Source organism: Rhinoderma darwinii, unplaced genomic scaffold, assembly GCF_050947455.1.
Source record: "Rhinoderma darwinii isolate aRhiDar2 unplaced genomic scaffold, aRhiDar2.hap1 Scaffold_456, whole genome shotgun sequence".
In the NCBI taxonomy this organism is placed as follows: domain Eukaryota; kingdom Metazoa; phylum Chordata; class Amphibia; order Anura; family Rhinodermatidae; genus Rhinoderma; species Rhinoderma darwinii.
In genome coordinates this window covers 103,416-118,024 of record NW_027463974.1, presented here as the reverse complement: position 1 = coordinate 118,024, position 14,609 = coordinate 103,416, and the positions used below count along the sequence as shown (strand labels likewise).

The 14,609-nt window shown below is 47.8% G+C and overlaps 10 non-coding genes across 10 annotated transcripts; all 10 read right to left on the bottom strand.

Annotated features, from left to right (window-relative positions):
* Nucleotides 1-306: 306 nt before the first annotated feature.
* On the bottom strand, nt 307-497 carry LOC142717445 (U2 spliceosomal RNA). The gene has a single exon (XR_012871822.1). It is a non-coding gene; the product is annotated as a U2 spliceosomal RNA (small nuclear RNA).
* A 1,304-nt stretch (nt 498-1,801) lies between these two features.
* Nucleotides 1,802-1,992, bottom strand: LOC142717444 (U2 spliceosomal RNA). The gene has a single exon (XR_012871821.1). It is a non-coding gene; the product is annotated as a U2 spliceosomal RNA (small nuclear RNA).
* Nucleotides 1,993-3,276: 1,284 nt separating this feature from the next.
* On the bottom strand, nt 3,277-3,467 carry LOC142717443 (U2 spliceosomal RNA). Its single transcript, XR_012871820.1, has one exon. It is a non-coding gene; the product is annotated as a U2 spliceosomal RNA (small nuclear RNA).
* Nucleotides 3,468-4,767: 1,300 nt separating this feature from the next.
* On the bottom strand, nt 4,768-4,958 carry LOC142717442 (U2 spliceosomal RNA). The gene has a single exon (XR_012871819.1). It is a non-coding gene; the product is annotated as a U2 spliceosomal RNA (small nuclear RNA).
* Nucleotides 4,959-6,242: 1,284 nt separating this feature from the next.
* On the bottom strand, nt 6,243-6,433 carry LOC142717440 (U2 spliceosomal RNA). The gene has a single exon (XR_012871818.1). It is a non-coding gene; the product is annotated as a U2 spliceosomal RNA (small nuclear RNA).
* Nucleotides 6,434-7,725: 1,292 nt separating this feature from the next.
* Nucleotides 7,726-7,916, bottom strand: LOC142717439 (U2 spliceosomal RNA). The gene has a single exon (XR_012871817.1). It is a non-coding gene; the product is annotated as a U2 spliceosomal RNA (small nuclear RNA).
* Nucleotides 7,917-9,204: 1,288 nt separating this feature from the next.
* On the bottom strand, nt 9,205-9,395 carry LOC142717438 (U2 spliceosomal RNA). The gene has a single exon (XR_012871816.1). It is a non-coding gene; the product is annotated as a U2 spliceosomal RNA (small nuclear RNA).
* Nucleotides 9,396-10,675: 1,280 nt separating this feature from the next.
* LOC142717437 (U2 spliceosomal RNA) lies at nt 10,676-10,866 on the bottom strand. Its single transcript, XR_012871815.1, has one exon. It is a non-coding gene; the product is annotated as a U2 spliceosomal RNA (small nuclear RNA).
* Nucleotides 10,867-12,162: 1,296 nt separating this feature from the next.
* LOC142717435 (U2 spliceosomal RNA) lies at nt 12,163-12,353 on the bottom strand. The gene has a single exon (XR_012871813.1). It is a non-coding gene; the product is annotated as a U2 spliceosomal RNA (small nuclear RNA).
* A 1,268-nt stretch (nt 12,354-13,621) lies between these two features.
* Nucleotides 13,622-13,812, bottom strand: LOC142717434 (U2 spliceosomal RNA). The gene has a single exon (XR_012871812.1). It is a non-coding gene; the product is annotated as a U2 spliceosomal RNA (small nuclear RNA).
* Between the last annotated feature and the right edge of the window lie 797 nt (nt 13,813-14,609).

Genomic DNA, 14,609 nt, shown 5'->3' with positions numbered 1-14,609 from the left:
ATCAATCAGTGGCTGGCTCAGGTGCAGCTCTTTAACTTACCTAAAAGGGAGGGCGGAGAGAAGACAAGGAAGGTGAATGAGGTGTTCCAATGTGAAATGCCGGAAACACAGAAACACAGACGACACACAACAAGAGGTGGCAATCTATTCATTAATTGCATTTAATCAATGAGCTCATTATCACTCATGCATTGTCCAACAGGTGTTGAAATAATGGGATTAAAAGGGGAGATCCCTTCAGAAAGACAGAAACAATAGCAAAGACAAAAAACACTTTTGGAATCTGCTTTTAGTCAACACATAAGGAAAGGGTGCACCGGTCCTGGAAATACTGCAATACCAGGTCAATGCGTGGAGTGGACAGAGCAAGCTCTATTTCCATCTCCCTGTTCTAAAAATCCATTTAATATATGGTCCCCAGATAGGGGACGTATCAGATATTAAACTGATAAGAACAGATACTACACTTGATCTTAGCCAAAAGGCCGAGAAGCGATAACCCGAACGGGCCGCGCGTTGCCCGAGCCTGCCCGATACTGCTGTTCAGCCCTTGCAGCGATTCAGCCTACTTCTAGGCAATTCCATGGGGCCCTGCAGGCTCACACACTCACAGCTACACGGGAGGTGAATAAAGGCCGGAGAGGAAGCCAGACAGGATTTGCTTCTTTTGCTTGCACCACAATGCAGTGCTGAAAGAGGAGGAATCTACATAAAAACGCCTTCCTGGCAACGCCCAAATGCCCTGCTGCCATGCAGATAAACACTGGCAGCGGCAGCAAGTGCATGCCCACAGCCACCCCTTGTTCCTTCACACCTTGTATCAGCTGTAATCCAGTCCAGTCCAGTGCTGCCTGCTGAGCAGCACTGACCAACACTGCCTGGGCCCAGGCTTTTATCTCTGAGGCCCCATTATGATGTCAGAAAGCTGGCTCTGGAATCCTGAGGGCTCCACTATGACACGTGCAAAGTTCCGTCTGAACTTTATATAAGACGGTGAGGCTCAGTCAGTCACTCAGTGTTGCCTGAGAGGGCAACACTGCAACAGCCGGCCGCCAGGCTGTCTTTTTTTTGCACAGCTAGTTGCCTCCAGGAGGCCACAAGAGGGAGACAAGGGACTGCAAAATGGAAAATAGGCATCCACCAACTTTACAGACAACTTCTCCTTGCTCCTACAACCTCCATCCTTGCACAGTTTGTTATTCTTCTAGGTAACATAGTAACAAATCCAAATTGCTGCTCTCTTTGTAGGCAAGCAAGGCTTTGTTGCAACTGCAATTCTTACTTCTTCTTGAAATGTAGGGACGACAGTACATTCCATCACATCCATCTAGTGTACACAGGTAGGTCCATTGTGGCGGGCAGGCGAGCGGGCGGGCTGCTTTATTGGCTGTTTGCTGTTCCCCTACTCCACTCCACTATTTGACTGTTGTGCTGCATCAATCAATCAATCAATCAATCAATCAATCAATCAATCAATCAATCAATCAATCAATCAATCAATCAGTGGCTGGCTCAGGTGCAGCTCTTTAACTTACCTAAAAGGGAGGGCGGAGAGAAGACAAGGAAGGTGAATGAGGTGTTCCAATGTGAAATGCCGGAAACACAGAAACACAGACGACACACAACAAGAGGTGGCAATCTATTCATTAATTGCATTTAATCAATGAGCTCATTATCACTCATGCATTGTCCAACAGGTGTTGAAATAATGGGATTAAAAGGGGAGATCCCTTCAGAAAGACAGAAACAATAGCAAAGACAAAAAACACTTTTGGAATCTGCTTTTAGTCAACACATAAGGAAAGGGTGCACCGGTCCTGGAAATACTGCAATACCAGGTCAATGCGTGGAGTGGACAGAGCAAGCTCTATTTCCATCTCCCTGTTCTAAAAATCCATTTAATATATGGTCCCCAGATAGGGGACGTATCAGATATTAAACTGATAAGAACAGATACTACACTTGATCTTAGCCAAAAGGCCGAGAAGCGATAACCCGAACGGGCCGCGCGTTGCCCGAGCCTGCCCGATACTGCTGTTCAGCCCTTGCAGCGATTCAGCCTACTTCTAGGCAATTCCATGGGGCCCTGCAGGCTCACACACTCACAGCTACACGGGAGGTGAATAAAGGCCGGAGAGGAAGCCAGACAGGATTTGCTTCTTTTGCTTGCACCACAATGCAGTGCTGAAAGAGGAGGAATCTACATAAAAACGCCTTCCTGGCAACGCCCAAATGCCCTGCTGCCATGCAGATAAACACTGGCAGCGACAGCAAGTGCATGCCCACAGCCACCCCTTGTTCCTTCACACCTTGTATCAGCTGTAATCCAGTCCAGTCCAGTGCTGCCTGCTGAGCAGCACTGACCAACACTGCCTGGGCCCAGGCTTTTATCTCTGAGGCCCCATTATGATGTCAGAAAGCTGGCTCTGGAATCCTGAGGGCTCCACTATGACACGTGCAAAGTTCCGTCTGAACTTTATATAAGACGGTGAGGCTCAGTCAGTCACTCAGTGTTGCCTGAGAGGGCAACACTGCAACAGCCGGCCGCCAGGCTGTCTTTTTTTTGCACAGCTAGTTGCCTCCAGGAGGCCACAAGAGAGAGACAAGGGACTGCAAAATGGAAAATAGGCATCCACCAACTTTACAGACAACTTCTCCTTGCTCCTACAACCTCCATCCTTGCACAGTTTGTTATTCTTCTAGGTAACATAGTAACAAATCCAAATTGCTGCTCTCTTTGTAGGCAAGCAAGGCTTTGTTGCAACTGCAATTCTTACTTCTTCTTGAAATGTAGGGACGACAGTACATTCCATCACATCCATCTAGTGTACACAGGTAGGTCCATTGTGGCGGGCAGGCGAGCGGGCGGGCTGCTTTATTGGCTGTTTGCTGTTCCCCTACTCCACTCCACTATTTGACTGTTGTGCTGCATCAATCAATCAATCAATCAATCAATCAATCAATCAATCAATCAATCAGTGGCTGGCTCAGGTGCAGCTCTTTAACTTACCTAAAAGGGAGGGCGGAGAGAAGACAAGGAAGGTGAATGAGGTGTTCCAATGTGAAATGCCGGAAACACAGAAACACAGACGACACACAACAAGAGGTGGCAATCTATTCATTAATTGCATTTAATCAATGAGCTCATTATCACTCATGCATTGTCCAACAGGTGTTGAAATAATGGGATTAAAAGGGGAGATCCCTTCAGAAAGACAGAAACAATAGCAAAGACAAAAAACACTTTTGGAATCTGCTTTTAGTCAACACATAAGGAAAGGGTGCACCGGTCCTGGAAATACTGCAATACCAGGTCAATGCGTGGAGTGGACAGAGCAAGCTCTATTTCCATCTCCCTGTTCTAAAAATCCATTTAATATATGGTCCCCAGATAGGGGACGTATCAGATATTAAACTGATAAGAACAGATACTACACTTGATCTTAGCCAAAAGGCCGAGAAGCGATAACCCGAACGGGCCGCGCGTTGCCCGAGCCTGCCCGATACTGCTGTTCAGCCCTTGCAGCGATTCAGCCTACTTCTAGGCAATTCCATGGGGCCCTGCAGGCTCACACACTCACAGCTACACGGGAGGTGAATAAAGGCCGGAGAGGAAGCCAGACAGGATTTGCTTCTTTTGCTTGCACCACAATGCAGTGCTGAAAGAGGAGGAATCTACATAAAAACGCCTTCCTGGCAACGCCCAAATGCCCTGCTGCCATGCAGATAAACACTGGCAGCGGCAGCAAGTGCATGCCCACAGCCACCCCTTGTTCCTTCACACCTTGTATCAGCTGTAATCCAGTCCAGTCCAGTGCTGCCTGCTGAGCAGCACTGACCAACACTGCCTGGGCCCAGGCTTTTATCTCTGAGGCCCCATTATGATGTCAGAAAGCTGGCTCTGGAATCCTGAGGGCTCCACTATGACACGTGCAAAGTTCCGTCTGAACTTTATATAAGACGGTGAGGCTCAGTCAGTCACTCAGTGTTGCCTGAGAGGGCAACACTGCAACAGCCGGCCGCCAGGCTGTCTTTTTTTTGCACAGCTAGTTGCCTCCAGGAGGCCACAAGAGGGAGACAAGGGACTGCAAAATGGAAAATAGGCATCCACCAACTTTACAGACAACTTCTCCTTGCTCCTACAACCTCCATCCTTGCACAGTTTGTTATTCTTCTAGGTAACATAGTAACAAATCCAAATTGCTGCTCTCTTTGTAGGCAAGCAAGGCTTTGTTGCAACTGCAATTCTTACTTCTTCTTGAAATGTAGGGACGACAGTACATTCCATCACATCCATCTAGTGTACACAGGTAGGTCCATTGTGGCGGGCAGGCGAGCGGGCGGGCTGCTTTATTGGCTGTTTGCTGTTCCCCTACTCCACTCCACTATTTGACTGTTGTGCTGCATCAATCAATCAATCAATCAATCAATCAATCAATCAATCAATCAATCAATCAATCAATCAATCAGTGGCTGGCTCAGGTGCAGCTCTTTAACTTACCTAAAAGGGAGGGCGGAGAGAAGACAAGGAAGGTGAATGAGGTGTTCCAATGTGAAATGCCGGAAACACAGAAACACAGACGACACACAACAAGAGGTGGCAATCTATTCATTAATTGCATTTAATCAATGAGCTCATTATCACTCATGCATTGTCCAACAGGTGTTGAAATAATGGGATTAAAAGGGGAGATCCCTTCAGAAAGACAGAAACAATAGCAAAGACAAAAAACACTTTTGGAATCTGCTTTTAGTCAACACATAAGGAAAGGGTGCACCGGTCCTGGAAATACTGCAATACCAGGTCAATGCGTGGAGTGGACAGAGCAAGCTCTATTTCCATCTCCCTGTTCTAAAAATCCATTTAATATATGGTCCCCAGATAGGGGACGTATCAGATATTAAACTGATAAGAACAGATACTACACTTGATCTTAGCCAAAAGGCCGAGAAGCGATAACCCGAACGGGCCGCGCGTTGCCCGAGCCTGCCCGATACTGCTGTTCAGCCCTTGCAGCGATTCAGCCTACTTCTAGGCAATTCCATGGGGCCCTGCAGGCTCACACACTCACAGCTACACGGGAGGTGAATAAAGGCCGGAGAGGAAGCCAGACAGGATTTGCTTCTTTTGCTTGCACCACAATGCAGTGCTGAAAGAGGAGGAATCTACATAAAAACGCCTTCCTGGCAACGCCCAAATGCCCTGCTGCCATGCAGATAAACACTGGCAGCGGCAGCAAGTGCATGCCCACAGCCACCCCTTGTTCCTTCACACCTTGTATCAGCTGTAATCCAGTCCAGTCCAGTGCTGCCTGCTGAGCAGCACTGACCAACACTGCCTGGGCCCAGGCTTTTATCTCTGAGGCCCCATTATGATGTCAGAAAGCTGGCTCTGGAATCCTGAGGGCTCCACTATGACACGTGCAAAGTTCCGTCTGAACTTTATATAAGACGGTGAGGCTCAGTCAGTCACTCAGTGTTGCCTGAGAGGGCAACACTGCAACAGCCGGCCGCCAGGCTGTCTTTTTTTTGCACAGCTAGTTGCCTCCAGGAGGCCACAAGAGGGAGACAAGGGACTGCAAAATGGAAAATAGGCATCCACCAACTTTACAGACAACTTCTCCTTGCTCCTACAACCTCCATCCTTGCACAGTTTGTTATTCTTCTAGGTAACATAGTAACAAATCCAAATTGCTGCTCTCTTTGTAGGCAAGCAAGGCTTTGTTGCAACTGCAATTCTTACTTCTTCTTGAAATGTAGGGACGACAGTACATTCCATCACATCCATCTAGTGTACACAGGTAGGTCCATTGTGGCGGGCAGGCGAGCGGGCGGGCTGCTTTATTGGCTGTTTGCTGTTCCCCTACTCCACTCCACTATTTGACTGTTGTGCTGCATCAATCAATCAATCAATCAATCAATCAATCAATCAATCAATCAATCAGTGGCTGGCTCAGGTGCAGCTCTTTAACTTACCTAAAAGGGAGGGCGGAGAGAAGACAAGGAAGGTGAATGAGGTGTTCCAATGTGAAATGCCGGAAACACAGAAACACAGACGACACACAACAAGAGGTGGCAATCTATTCATTAATTGCATTTAATCAATGAGCTCATTATCACTCATGCATTGTCCAACAGGTGTTGAAATAATGGGATTAAAAGGGGAGATCCCTTCAGAAAGACAGAAACAATAGCAAAGACAAAAAACACTTTTGGAATCTGCTTTTAGTCAACACATAAGGAAAGGGTGCACCGGTCCTGGAAATACTGCAATACCAGGTCAATGCGTGGAGTGGACAGAGCAAGCTCTATTTCCATCTCCCTGTTCTAAAAATCCATTTAATATATGGTCCCCAGATAGGGGACGTATCAGATATTAAACTGATAAGAACAGATACTACACTTGATCTTAGCCAAAAGGCCGAGAAGCGATAACCCGAACGGGCCGCGCGTTGCCCGAGCCTGCCCGATACTGCTGTTCAGCCCTTGCAGCGATTCAGCCTACTTCTAGGCAATTCCATGGGGCCCTGCAGGCTCACACACTCACAGCTACACGGGAGGTGAATAAAGGCCGGAGAGGAAGCCAGACAGGATTTGCTTCTTTTGCTTGCACCACAATGCAGTGCTGAAAGAGGAGGAATCTACATAAAAACGCCTTCCTGGCAACGCCCAAATGCCCTGCTGCCATGCAGATAAACACTGGCAGCGGCAGCAAGTGCATGCCCACAGCCACCCCTTGTTCCTTCACACCTTGTATCAGCTGTAATCCAGTCCAGTCCAGTGCTGCCTGCTGAGCAGCACTGACCAACACTGCCTGGGCCCAGGCTTTTATCTCTGAGGCCCCATTATGATGTCAGAAAGCTGGCTCTGGAATCCTGAGGGCTCCACTATGACACGTGCAAAGTTCCGTCTGAACTTTATATAAGACGGTGAGGCTCAGTCAGTCACTCAGTGTTGCCTGAGAGGGCAACACTGCAACAGCCGGCCGCCAGGCTGTCTTTTTTTTGCACAGCTAGTTGCCTCCAGGAGGCCACAAGAGGGAGACAAGGGACTGCAAAATGGAAAATAGGCATCCACCAACTTTACAGACAACTTCTCCTTGCTCCTACAACCTCCATCCTTGCACAGTTTGTTATTCTTCTAGGTAACATAGTAACAAATCCAAATTGCTGCTCTCTTTGTAGGCAAGCAAGGCTTTGTTGCAACTGCAATTCTTACTTCTTCTTGAAATGTAGGGACGACAGTACATTCCATCACATCCATCTAGTGTACACAGGTAGGTCCATTGTGGCGGGCAGGCGAGCGGGCGGGCTGCTTTATTGGCTGTTTGCTGTTCCCCTACTCCACTCCACTATTTGACTGTTGTGCTGCATCAATCAATCAATCAATCAATCAATCAATCAATCAATCAATCAATCAATCAATCAGTGGCTGGCTCAGGTGCAGCTCTTTAACTTACCTAAAAGGGAGGGCGGAGAGAAGACAAGGAAGGTGAATGAGGTGTTCCAATGTGAAATGCCGGAAACACAGAAACACAGACGACACACAACAAGAGGTGGCAATCTATTCATTAATTGCATTTAATCAATGAGCTCATTATCACTCATGCATTGTCCAACAGGTGTTGAAATAATGGGATTAAAAGGGGAGATCCCTTCAGAAAGACAGAAACAATAGCAAAGACAAAAAACACTTTTGGAATCTGCTTTTAGTCAACACATAAGGAAAGGGTGCACCGGTCCTGGAAATACTGCAATACCAGGTCAATGCGTGGAGTGGACAGAGCAAGCTCTATTTCCATCTCCCTGTTCTAAAAATCCATTTAATATATGGTCCCCAGATAGGGGACGTATCAGATATTAAACTGATAAGAACAGATACTACACTTGATCTTAGCCAAAAGGCCGAGAAGCGATAACCCGAACGGGCCGCGCGTTGCCCGAGCCTGCCCGATACTGCTGTTCAGCCCTTGCAGCGATTCAGCCTACTTCTAGGCAATTCCATGGGGCCCTGCAGGCTCACACACTCACAGCTACACGGGAGGTGAATAAAGGCCGGAGAGGAAGCCAGACAGGATTTGCTTCTTTTGCTTGCACCACAATGCAGTGCTGAAAGAGGAGGAATCTACATAAAAACGCCTTCCTGGCAACGCCCAAATGCCCTGCTGCCATGCAGATAAACACTGGCAGCGGCAGCAAGTGCATGCCCACAGCCACCCCTTGTTCCTTCACACCTTGTATCAGCTGTAATCCAGTCCAGTCCAGTGCTGCCTGCTAAGCAGCACTGACCAACACTGCCTGGGCCCAGGCTTTTATCTCTGAGGCCCCATTATGATGTCAGAAAGCTGGCTCTGGAATCCTGAGGGCTCCACTATGACACGTGCAAAGTTCCGTCTGAACTTTATATAAGACGGTGAGGCTCAGTCAGTCACTCAGTGTTGCCTGAGAGGGCAACACTGCAACAGCCGGCCGCCAGGCTGTCTTTTTTTTGCACAGCTAGTTGCCTCCAGGAGGCCACAAGAGGGAGACAAGGGACTGCAAAATGGAAAATAGGCATCCACCAACTTTACAGACAACTTCTCCTTGCTCCTACAACCTCCATCCTTGCACAGTTTGTTATTCTTCTAGGTAACATAGTAACAAATCCAAATTGCTGCTCTCTTTGTAGGCAAGCAAGGCTTTGTTGCAACTGCAATTCTTACTTCTTCTTGAAATGTAGGGACGACAGTACATTCCATCACATCCATCTAGTGTACACAGGTAGGTCCATTGTGGCGGGCAGGCGAGCGGGCGGGCTGCTTTATTGGCTGTTTGCTGTTCCCCTACTCCACTCCACTATTTGACTGTTGTGCTGCATCAATCAATCAATCAATCAATCAATCAATCAATCAATCAATCAATCAATCAGTGGCTGGCTCAGGTGCAGCTCTTTAACTTACCTAAAAGGGAGGGCGGAGAGAAGACAAGGAAGGTGAATGAGGTGTTCCAATGTGAAATGCCGGAAACACAGAAACACAGACGACACACAACAAGAGGTGGCAATCTATTCATTAATTGCATTTAATCAATGAGCTCATTATCACTCATGCATTGTCCAACAGGTGTTGAAATAATGGGATTAAAAGGGGAGATCCCTTCAGAAAGACAGAAACAATAGCAAAGACAAAAAACACTTTTGGAATCTGCTTTTAGTCAACACATAAGGAAAGGGTGCACCGGTCCTGGAAATACTGCAATACCAGGTCAATGCGTGGAGTGGACAGAGCAAGCTCTATTTCCATCTCCCTGTTCTAAAAATCCATTTAATATATGGTCCCCAGATAGGGGACGTATCAGATATTAAACTGATAAGAACAGATACTACACTTGATCTTAGCCAAAAGGCCGAGAAGCGATAACCCGAACGGGCCGCGCGTTGCCCGAGCCTGCCCGATACTGCTGTTCAGCCCTTGCAGCGATTCAGCCTACTTCTAGGCAATTCCATGGGGCCCTGCAGGCTCACACACTCACAGCTACACGGGAGGTGAATAAAGGCCGGAGAGGAAGCCAGACAGGATTTGCTTCTTTTGCTTGCACCACAATGCAGTGCTGAAAGAGGAGGAATCTACATAAAAACGCCTTCCTGGCAACGCCCAAATGCCCTGCTGCCATGCAGATAAACACTGGCAGCGGCAGCAAGTGCATGCCCACAGCCACCCCTTGTTCCTTCACACCTTGTATCAGCTGTAATCCAGTCCAGTCCAGTGCTGCCTGCTGAGCAGCACTGACCAACACTGCCTGGGCCCAGGCTTTTATCTCTGAGGCCCCATTATGATGTCAGAAAGCTGGCTCTGGAATCCTGAGGGCTCCACTATGACACGTGCAAAGTTCCGTCTGAACTTTATATAAGACGGTGAGGCTCAGTCAGTCACTCAGTGTTGCCTGAGAGGGCAACACTGCAACAGCCGGCCGCCAGGCTGTCTTTTTTTTGCACAGCTAGTTGCCTCCAGGAGGCCACAAGAGGGAGACAAGGGACTGCAAAATGGAAAATAGGCATCCACCAACTTTACAGACAACTTCTCCTTGCTCCTACAACCTCCATCCTTGCACAGTTTGTTATTCTTCTAGGTAACATAGTAACAAATCCAAATTGCTGCTCTCTTTGTAGGCAAGCAAGGCTTTGTTGCAACTGCAATTCTTACTTCTTCTTGAAATGTAGGGACGACAGTACATTCCATCACATCCATCTAGTGTACACAGGTAGGTCCATTGTGGCGGGCAGGCGAGCGGGCGGGCTGCTTTATTGGCTGTTTGCTGTTCCCCTACTCCACTCCACTATTTGACTGTTGTGCTGCATCAAAAAATTAATCAATCAATCAATCAATCAATCAATCAATCAGTGGCTGGCTCAGGTGCAGCTCTTTAACTTACCTAAAAGGGAGGGCGGAGAGAAGACAAGGAAGGTGAATGAGGTGTTCCAATGTGAAATGCCGGAAACACAGAAACACAGACGACACACAACAAGAGGTGGCAATCTATTCATTAATTGCATTTAATCAATGAGCTCATTATCACTCATGCATTGTCCAACAGGTGTTGAAATAATGGGATTAAAAGGGGAGATCCCTTCAGAAAGACAGAAACAATAGCAAAGACAAAAAACACTTTTGGAATCTGCTTTTAGTCAACACATAAGGAAAGGGTGCACCGGTCCTGGAAATACTGCAATACCAGGTCAATGCGTGGAGTGGACAGAGCAAGCTCTATTTCCATCTCCCTGTTCTAAAAATCCATTTAATATATGGTCCCCAGATAGGGGACGTATCAGATATTAAACTGATAAGAACAGATACTACACTTGATCTTAGCCAAAAGGCCGAGAAGCGATAACCCGAACGGGCCGCGCGTTGCCCGAGCCTGCCCGATACTGCTGTTCAGCCCTTGCAGCGATTCAGCCTACTTCTAGGCAATTCCATGGGGCCCTGCAGGCTCACACACTCACAGCTACACGGGAGGTGAATAAAGGCCGGAGAGGAAGCCAGACAGGATTTGCTTCTTTTGCTTGCACCACAATGCAGTGCTGAAAGAGGAGGAATCTACATAAAAACGCCTTCCTGGCAACGCCCAAATGCCCTGCTGCCATGCAGATAAACACTGGCAGCGGCAGCAAGTGCATGCCCACAGCCACCCCTTGTTCCTTCACACCTTGTATCAGCTGTAATCCAGTCCAGTCCAGTGCTGCCTGCTGAGCAGCACTGACCAACACTGCCTGGGCCCAGGCTTTTATCTCTGAGGCCCCATTATGATGTCAGAAAGCTGGCTCTGGAATCCTGAGGGCTCCACTATGACACGTGCAAAGTTCCGTCTGAACTTTATATAAGACGGTGAGGCTCAGTCAGTCACTCAGTGTTGCCTGAGAGGGCAACACTGCAACAGCCGGCCGCCAGGCTGTCTTTTTTTTGCACAGCTAGTTGCCTCCAGGAGGCCACAAGAGGGAGACAAGGGACTGCAAAATGGAAAATAGGCATCCACCAACTTTACAGACAACTTCTCCTTGCTCCTACAACCTCCATCCTTGCACAGTTTGTTATTCTTCTAGGTAACATAGTAACAAATCCAAATTGCTGCTCTCTTTGTAGGCAAGCAAGGCTTTGTTGCAACTGCAATTCTTACTTCTTCTTGAAATGTAGGGACGACAGTACATTCCATCACATCCATCTAGTGTACACAGGTAGGTCCATTGTGGCGGGCAGGCGAGCGGGCGGGCTGCTTTATTGGCTGTTTGCTGTTCCCCTACTCCACTCCACTATTTGACTGTTGTGCTGCATCAATCAATCAATCAATCAATCAATCAATCAATCAATCAATCAATCAATCAATCAATCAGTGGCTGGCTCAGGTGCAGCTCTTTAACTTACCTAAAAGGGAGGGCGGAGAGAAGACAAGGAAGGTGAATGAGGTGTTCCAATGTGAAATGCCGGAAACACAGAAACACAGACGACACACAACAAGAGGTGGCAATCTATTCATTAATTGCATTTAATCAATGAGCTCATTATCACTCATGCATTGTCCAACAGGTGTTGAAATAATGGGATTAAAAGGGGAGATCCCTTCAGAAAGACAGAAACAATAGCAAAGACAAAAAACACTTTTGGAATCTGCTTTTAGTCAACACATAAGGAAAGGGTGCACCGGTCCTGGAAATACTGCAATACCAGGTCAATGCGTGGAGTGGACAGAGCAAGCTCTATTTCCATCTCCCTGTTCTAAAAATCCATTTAATATATGGTCCCCAGATAGGGGACGTATCAGATATTAAACTGATAAGAACAGATACTACACTTGATCTTAGCCAAAAGGCCGAGAAGCGATAACCCGAACGGGCCGCGCGTTGCCCGAGCCTGCCCGATACTGCTGTTCAGCCCTTGCAGCGATTCAGCCTACTTCTAGGCAATTCCATGGGGCCCTGCAGGCTCACACACTCACAGCTACACGGGAGGTGAATAAAGGCCGGAGAGGAAGCCAGACAGGATTTGCTTCTTTTGCTTGCACCACAATGCAGTGCTGAAAGAGGAGGAATCTACATAAAAACGCCTTCCTGGCAACGCCCAAATGCCCTGCTGCCATGCAGATAAACACTGGCAGCGGCAGCAAGTGCATGCCCACAGCCACCCCTTGTTCCTTCACACCTTGTATCAGCTGTAATCCAGTCCAGTCCAGTGCTGCCTGCTGAGCAGCACTGACCAACACTGCCTGGGCCCAGGCTTTTATCTCTGAGGCCCCATTATGATGTCAGAAAGCTGGCTCTGGAATCCTGAGGGCTCCACTATGACACGTGCAAAGTTCCGTCTGAACTTTATATAAGACGGTGAGGCTCAGTCAGTCACTCAGTGTTGCCTGAGAGGGCAACACTGCAACAGCCGGCCGCCAGGCTGTCTTTTTTTTGCACAGCTAGTTGCCTCCAGGAGGCCACAAGAGGGAGACAAGGGACTGCAAAATGGAAAATAGGCATCCACCAACTTTACAGACAACTTCTCCTTGCTCCTACAACCTCCATCCTTGCACAGTTTGTTATTCTTCTAGGTAACATAGTAACAAATCCAAATTGCTGCTCTCTTTGTAGGCAAGCAAGGCTTTGTTGCAACTGCAATTCTTACTTCTTCTTGAAATGTAGGGACGACAGTACATTCCATCACATCCATCTAGTGTACACAGGTAGGTCCATTGTGGCGGGCAGGCGAGCGGGCGGGCTGCTTTATTGGCTGTTTGCTGTTCCCCTACTCCACTCCACTATTTGACTGTTGTGCTGCATCAATCAATCAATCAATCAATCAATCAATCAGTGGCTGGCTCAGGTGCAGCTCTTTAACTTACCTAAAAGGGAGGGCGGAGAGAAGACAAGGAAGGTGAATGAGGTGTTCCAATGTGAAATGCCGGAAACACAGAAACACAGACGACACACAACAAGAGGTGGCAATCTATTCATTAATTGCATTTAATCAATGAGCTCATTATCACTCATGCATTGTCCAACAGGTGTTGAAATAATGGGATTAAAAGGGGAGATCCCTTCAGAAAGACAGAAACAATAGCAAAGACAAAAAACACTTTTGGAATCTGCTTTTAGTCAACACATAAGGAAAGGGTGCACCGGTCCTGGAAATACTGCAATACCAGGTCAATGCGTGGAGTGGACAGAGCAAGCTCTATTTCCATCTCCCTGTTCTAAAAATCCATTTAATATATGGTCCCCAGATAGGGGACGTATCAGATATTAAACTGATAAGAACAGATACTACACTTGATCTTAGCCAAAAGGCCGAGAAGCGATAACCCGAACGGGCCGCGCGTTGCCCGAGCCTGCCCGATACTGCTGTTCAGCCCTTGCAGCGATTCAGCCTACTTCTAGGCAATTCCATGGGGCCCTGCAGGCTCACACACTCACAGCTACACGGGAGGTGAATAAAGGCCGGAGAGGAAGCCAGACAGGATTTGCTTCTTTTGCTTGCACCACAATGCAGTGCTGAAAGAGGAGGAATCTACATAAAAACGCCTTCCTGGCAACGCCCAAATGCCCTGCTGCCATGCAGATAAACACTGGCAGCGGCAGCAAGTGCATGCCCACAGCCACCCCTTGTTCCTTCACACCTTGTATCAGCTGTAATCCAGTCCAGTCCAGTGCTGCCTGCTGAGCAGCACTGACCAACACTGCCTGGGCCCAGGCTTTTATCTCTGAGGCCCCATTATGATGTCAGAAAGCTGGCTCTGGAATCCTGAGGGCTCCACTATGACACGTGCAAAGTTCCGTCTGAACTTTATATAAGACGGTGAGGCTCAGTCAGTCACTCAGTGTTGCCTGAGAGGGCAACACTGCAACAGCCGGCCGCCAGGCTGTCTTTTTTTTGCACAGCTAGTTGCCTCCAGGAGGCCACAAGAGGGAGACAAGGGACTGCAAAATGGAGAATAGGCATCCACCAACTTTACAGACAACTTCTCCTTGCTCCTACAACCTCCATCCTTGCACAGTTTGTTATTCTTCTAGGTAACATAGTAACAAATCCAAATTGCTGCTCTCTTTGTAGGCAAGCAAGGCTTTGTTGCAACTGCAATTCTTACTTCTTCTTGAAA